Genomic DNA, 7,157 nt, shown 5'->3' with positions numbered 1-7,157 from the left:
GGAATTTCCTCAGTGTTTAGTTAATTACGAGGAAAAGAAATATTATAAGCATTCCTGGAAATAATGACGAAACATTGAGCAACTAGATCTGGTTTTATGATTAGAATAGCCACATCATTATTATTCGCATATAAGAGTAATGTAAATGTGAACGGAGCCTAATATGTAATGAGTGAACAAATATATTGGAAGACGTATCTTTAAAATTTCAAGAATTTATTGCTACTAACGATTCCGATGATAGAATCATTCTCATCAACGACTCAGGCTGGATGGAAGTGCCCAAGGATAGTATGAATTATAGTCTAGTCGCACCTATATACCATCCATAGTAAGTGTCCTCCTATTTGCAGATGACACAACTCAGTGCCAGGGATGGAGGTAGACACAACATCTGCCCTGCAATGTTGATGCAACTTCTGCTAGGCAGAATTTTGGGGAATGCAGTGTGAATGATGATGGATGCCACATTGACATGGGAGCAGCATGTTGACATGATCTGCCATAGACTGTCAAGAGTTACATTATGGACTAATGGCCTTATGAACATAAAATAGATAAACTAAATAAATGAATATCTGCTACGCAAGATGAGAAGTCATGTTACTTTAGAGTACCTAGTTACAGTAGAATAGAATGGGCTCAATTCCACAGCCATATCATTATGTTTTGTGCTTTGGGTCATGCAGCCATTAAAGTCTAGAAAAAATCCTAAATAAACATAGAGCTTTCTGTCCTGTCGTACGTGACGTGTCGTCCCGAATGTGAGTGTGAGCGCTGGATTCAGGTCTGGCTGCAACTGTCTACAACGTGAGGAAAGATACATTTCAAGATGTTCGATGTTTTGAAAACGGGTAGTATTATAGCAGGACTCCTAAATACCTCATGAATACGGTATTAGGAGGTCTGATTATAGTCAACTGTCTACTAACGTTGATGGAAAGATACATTCTCAAGATGTTCGATGTTTTTGAACGGGTAGTATTATAGTCCACTAAACAGCTGATTTATGATGAATAATTCTATAGTCTGATTTTTACTCTAATATTGGCGTATGAAGGAGGTACTTTTTCCTTTTATTATCCTTGAAATGCAAAATTTCCAAAACCTTGTATATACGTCGACGCGCAATTTAAAAAGGAACATACCTGTCAAATTTCATGAAAATCTAATACCGCGTTTCGCCGTAAATGCGCAAATATAAACATTCAACATTAAGAGAAATGCCAAACCGTCGACTGAATCTTAGACCTCACTTCGCACGGTCAAAAAGAAGGTTCTCCGGATCTCGGTATCTGTTAAGTTCGCTGTTACTGTTGAGAAGAGGGAACATACCTTTCAGCAAAGAGGACATGCACACGACCACAACAAAGGAGGAGAATATCACGATGACAGAAGACAGACTGACTCGATCACAAAAGCTACTTTGTACACTCAAGATTTTCAACAGGATGCCGGCGTACCGGTACTTCCTGGGGCAGGAGGAAAATATCTTTGAGAGGACACTAAGCTTGTGAGTCTGGCACTCTACTCCCTGGATGAAGAGGTAGCCTAATAATAGAGTTATTTGAGCTCTATGACAGGTCTCCAATCTTGATCTGTTAATACGTTTTCACTATTTTTACGCACTCCTTCTAGCAAAACTGGTCATGGATGAAGACTACTGAATTGAATCAATCAAATAGTTGTCACAGTTGAAAGAGGGTGTTGAACACCACCTTTCGCACCCCAGTGAGGGTTGTATGGGAGACGCGAAACAATAGTATTGGTGAATGGGCGACGTTAGAGGGACAATTTAAACCATTTAAACACTGAGTTTCCTGCTGCCTTCGTGTCTTGTCTATAGCACTTATCCCGCACCGTGTGTTCAAGGTTCTAAACTAATCTAGAGACTGGACACAACTAATTTGGCTTGATGGCTGGAATTGAGTAAAAGGCTAAAGTGTAACAGCACTTGAAATAGAATAAAAAACTGATTGAAGTCAATCAGTACCAAACTAGTAATTCTACAAACTGACCACCAAAATTGGCCTACGGGCCCATCATTGAGAGTACTTTTTATAATTAACAATTTAGCTGTTACCTGTTATAGTGAGGTCTACGTTATAATGGTAGTGGGAAAAGATAGGAAAACAGCGTTGCCGATTCTCTGCCTTGCCACTGCCTTCTATACATGATAGCAGAATATCTGATACAGATAAATATATCTGATTTAAGATAGGTTATTATGTGTTGTTTTTTAGGGTTAGGTTTAACCTAATATAAAATAAAAAATATTTACATGTAGGAAGCCTATTATAATAATGCCCTCATTGTATCACTTTACCAACTATTGAAATATATGTCCATTTTATGAACATAACTTGATAATTGTCAATAATTCAAAGAACAAATCTGTGTGCAGAGCTAACCTTAACAATAAAAATAAACTATTCTCATATCTACCCATAAAGATGACCTGATTCACTAACTTATAATTTGAGTCTTTATTGTCTTAGTTACCATAAAAACCTATGAATATTATTATTTTACAAGGCTTGTAAATAGAAGACCTACCCAGGTAAAGGACTGACTACTGGTTAAGACCAAGAATGCTAGAACACGAACTTTTAAAAGCTAAAGGTCCCTACTCATAATATTTACATTGATGCATTCACAATCATTCTAATTTACTATCTAGGCTACTTTAGTTACATAAATTATTATAAATCAGTTCTTTAATCCAGACTCCAGTTCCAGTCGTTTACTTCATCAGCTGATTCTGTCAAATTGCAGAGGTAAAAATATCAATAATTTCTACATATTATTGGAATCTTACCTTAAATTTTGATGAGCAATTATCCCAACAAAAGTAATCCTCTAGTCAGTAATTTTCACAATAAGTTTATTAGTGAATATCCCACAAAACACAACACAATCCACACAACATAAAATAAACGCACACGAAAAACAAATGCACGAAATTGCTTCCACGGAACACGAACACAAACTAACTAAACTGAAAATCTGATCGTTCCAGCTTCTGCCTTCAAAAATAAGGATTCAGTGAGTGCTGCAGCCTTCTGGTCTAAAATAGTACTAGAGACTTTCATTCATTTTTCTAACGCTAGAGTGCAGCACCTCCTTGATAATTTTGATACGTCATGATACTCGTGTTCCTTATGGAGCGGCCATTATGTGGAGTCTTTATGGCGGAACATTTGAAATATTCCAATCTGCTCATAACAAAATCATGCATTATGCTTTTTAAAAACAATATTCTGGTTCAGATAATATGTTAATTCGGGCTTTCGATTTTTTAATAATGAAATTTTGATAATAAATGGTTTATAATTCATTTCTTTATTATCAAAAATTGTTCTTATTCTTGTAACTTGTTATATTTCATAGGGAATTAGGACAAAAGGCTAACCTCATAAAGAGTTTAAAGTCCCCAATCTGAAAATAAACAATACAGTTACTAGTTTGAATCTAAATAATATTATTATTATTCTGTGAGAAGAATTTATTTTACAATTCAAAGCCAAGCAATATTCCTTGAATAATATAACAAAATAACACATCATGTTGCTCAATCTATGATGATAACAGCTGATAAATTTGAAAATTGATAAACTAGAACCCCATAAAATGGCAATTTTGCAATGCATCACAGGATTGTGTCATGACCTGTATTTTTATAGACCTTGGATTGTCTAAAGATACTGTGTGGACTATAAGCTGTCCGAACAGTGTGGACAATGATAATGATTTTTCCTACAGTTACCTTGAAAAGTGACCATTCCTGCACTGATTACAGAATGCAAAGAATCACTTTTCTGCTCTAGTGCAGGAAAAAATTTTTCTGCACTCCAGATTTGCAACATGGCAACACAAAATAGTTGGTGGGTTATATGGAGGATTATAGCACGAAAACAAAATTAAGTTGGTGACAATGACTGTGGTGGATTTAGATAAGAATCATTTCAATGGCTACCCTACATTTATGATAAAATCCTAATCTAAAAATCCAAAACAAGAATAATGTTCATCTAAATCATAATTAAATAATCATCGTTTACAAATTCTCATCATTTAATAATAAATAATAGTTCTTTTCTATTGATAATTATCATTTCAACTGCAAGCAATGAGAAAAGTAGCAAATATACATTATAAAATTCAAATTTTGAGGTTAAATGATTACTGCTCGATATCTATATAAATAAAAACATAAGAATACTACGATAAAAATATTCTCTGTTGTCTATGCTATTTTTCAGTTTACTTTGAGCATTTTTCTCGGTAATTTGAGCAAAAGTCTAAATTTCTGAATCCTGCTTCTGTAGTTTTTAGCTGGATGAAACAAACTTAGGTACGATTCTTCCCGCTAGGTCGCGCGCTTGTCTGTTCAGCCATTTTGCAGCTTTTGTTCAGCCATCTTGCATCCCAATCAGCTTTTGGTGTGTATTTTGAATAGGATTTTTTTGTTCTATCTGTATTTTTTCTGATTCTTGAAAGAATAAAAATGAGAACTTTGGCTGAGAATTTTCAACTTCAATTGGATTATTAATTTTTAAATGAATTAAGGTTGTTATTAATAACAGCATCACACACACAAACATTTGATGGATTTCAGCCATTATTTTACCCATAATTACCCACTTTTCATATTCAATGGTAACTGTAGGAAAAATTTAATGTGAAATACGTGCGCAAAGTTGCTCTGCTGCACTCAAGAAGTTCCTCTGCTGCACTCTATTTCTTTTGGTGCAGCAAACTGTCACTTTGCGCAATAGTTGCACAAATAACTATTTACTTTCCTTGCCCTATTACTATAGGTAAGGAAAGTAGTCTATTGCTTTCCGAAAAAAATTAAGGTACCCCAATTTCCATACGTATCAAGGTCCTCTGAGTTCAAAAAAGTGTTTTTTTTTGGGGGGGGGGTATTGGTCTATATGTTGGCATATGAATAGTGAGTTGTGTTTTTTCTGGCTCTAAATTTTGTCAAATTACACAAAAATGTTCCAATTAATGGTGATTTGAGTGTGATATTTTTGTTTTGTGATATTTTATTCTGTTTTTAACCTTCAAAATTCTTAGTTTGTCATTGTTTTTTAGTTGAAATGGACTAAATTTTAGAAAAGTGAAACCATAACCCTATTTCGGACTTTTAAAATGTTATCTAAATTTGGGAGAGAAATAGTACAAGGAGTATCATCAGTTTTTCTCTCCCAATCAGTGCTACTTTGTAAAAATTATAAATAAAAATAAATAGATGATTGAAAATAAAAAATGTATGTGTGTGTGTGTGTGTACACGATATCTCATCTCCCAATTAACGGAATGACTTGAAATCTATGCAAAGTTTGATTGTAGATTCCCAATTATCAGGCTTCAAATACAATTTAAACAGAAAATTCTGAGTGGAAAATATTCAGCATGAAAGTCTCTACAATTTTATTTAAATGTTTATTAACATTTTCACCTAAAATTGAAAATAAGCTCGAAATTCGATAAAATCTTATTATTCAATTGTAAACTGTTGGCAACTGTTGATTCTATTGAATCATTCACTATGGAGAGATAGCAGACCTCGTGTGTCTCCAGCGATATTGCCCTGTCACAGCTGGCTCAGATCTTTGAATAGCAGACTTGAGATGCGCGTGAACACTAGCGTCAGGTGATCAATTTTCGTAACAGCAAGGAAAGTTGTGTGAGTGCGTCACACCAGATTTTTAAAATAAAGATACCTCAATAACTTATTTTGAATAATCTCCAAATCATTAATGGCAGTGCTTGACGGCATTTATGGGTGTGTAAACAACTGATGGCTGTTTGGGTTGTTGTATCGACAATAATTTGTTGTAAACAGCTATGCTACTAACATCAAAAGATTACCGAATTGAAGCAGAGAAAGGTCGGGAGAAAATAATATGCTACTTCCAGTTCTTAATTGCATGCCTCATCGCTTGCAATTAATAGTCCACATGACAGCTGATTTTTTATCAAGTATTACAATAATTACAATAATTATCATAATTTATCACCTTTATTGTCTTATAATAAAGGATAGCTCAGGCTACTACCAAGCTATTTGGGGACTACTTTACCAATTTCTGATGTGTTACAAATTGTAAGAAAGCTGTTTTTGGTCTGTTCAAGAAAAGGTTGGTAATATTATCTCAGATTTATAGGTAACTACAAAGAAAGTCGTTGATTAGTATTAGAAGCCTGATCATAAATGCTACTTAGAAAGTGATATAGTTTGTGGTAATGTTTATAGCGCAGCACATTCGTAGAAAATAAGGTTTGCTTAAGAAACATGTGTTGTGAACAACTGAAGACAATTTTATGATTGTTTCTCAATAAGCGAGAAATTGAATTTTTGCAAAATCGAAATTATTTTTTTCTTATAAAGCCAAAAATAGAGAGATATTTTTGGTGAAAAACTTGCTACTCCGTGGTACAGACGTTTAACAGGAGAACACATTTTAGAGAAAATTGAACCTATGAAAACATAATAATTGATAGGAAAAAGTAAAATATAAATTAATGATGAAGAGTTAATCATTTGAATGAGACCAGTTGTGACGAAATATAAAAATGTTTTTATACTGTATAATAGAATAAATTGTAACTGGTTTAGGTGTGTTTGATTAAATCCTTGTGCACACCACTGCGATGACATGCGTGTAATGGGAGCGAGAGAAGTTTCAACTCAATTAATCAGGGTTTTTCAATTTTTAATAAAGAAATTCATTTTTATGGTTGAAATCGTAGCCGTCTTTCGAATCAAAGTGGTATTGCAAAAGGATTCTAGAAGGTTGCTTATCCAATATTCAGGTTGATGATAAACATTGTTATGTGCTGCTTGCACAAAAGCCGGTTAAATTTTAATCGTGATTAATTCCATGATAACCAATCAGAGAAGCCGTCTTTTCAAAAACGCCTTTGATTGGTTCTCGTAAAGTTAATCACGGGTAAAATTAACCGTTTTTGTGCAACCGGGCCTAAGAGTTACATATTTCGGTTAATGAATAATCCTACAGTAGATAAATGTTTTTTTGATTGAGAAACGTAAAATTCAATGTGATAATCTAGTGAGAAGGATTTCATTCCCTTGCAGTGAACATTGCTGGCCCGTTTTCTCAAGTAATACTATAAAAATCACTTGT

This window comes from Nilaparvata lugens, chromosome 6, assembly GCF_014356525.2.
Source record: "Nilaparvata lugens isolate BPH chromosome 6, ASM1435652v1, whole genome shotgun sequence".
Taxonomy (NCBI): domain Eukaryota; kingdom Metazoa; phylum Arthropoda; class Insecta; order Hemiptera; family Delphacidae; genus Nilaparvata; species Nilaparvata lugens.
This window is presented reverse-complemented; position numbering follows the sequence as displayed.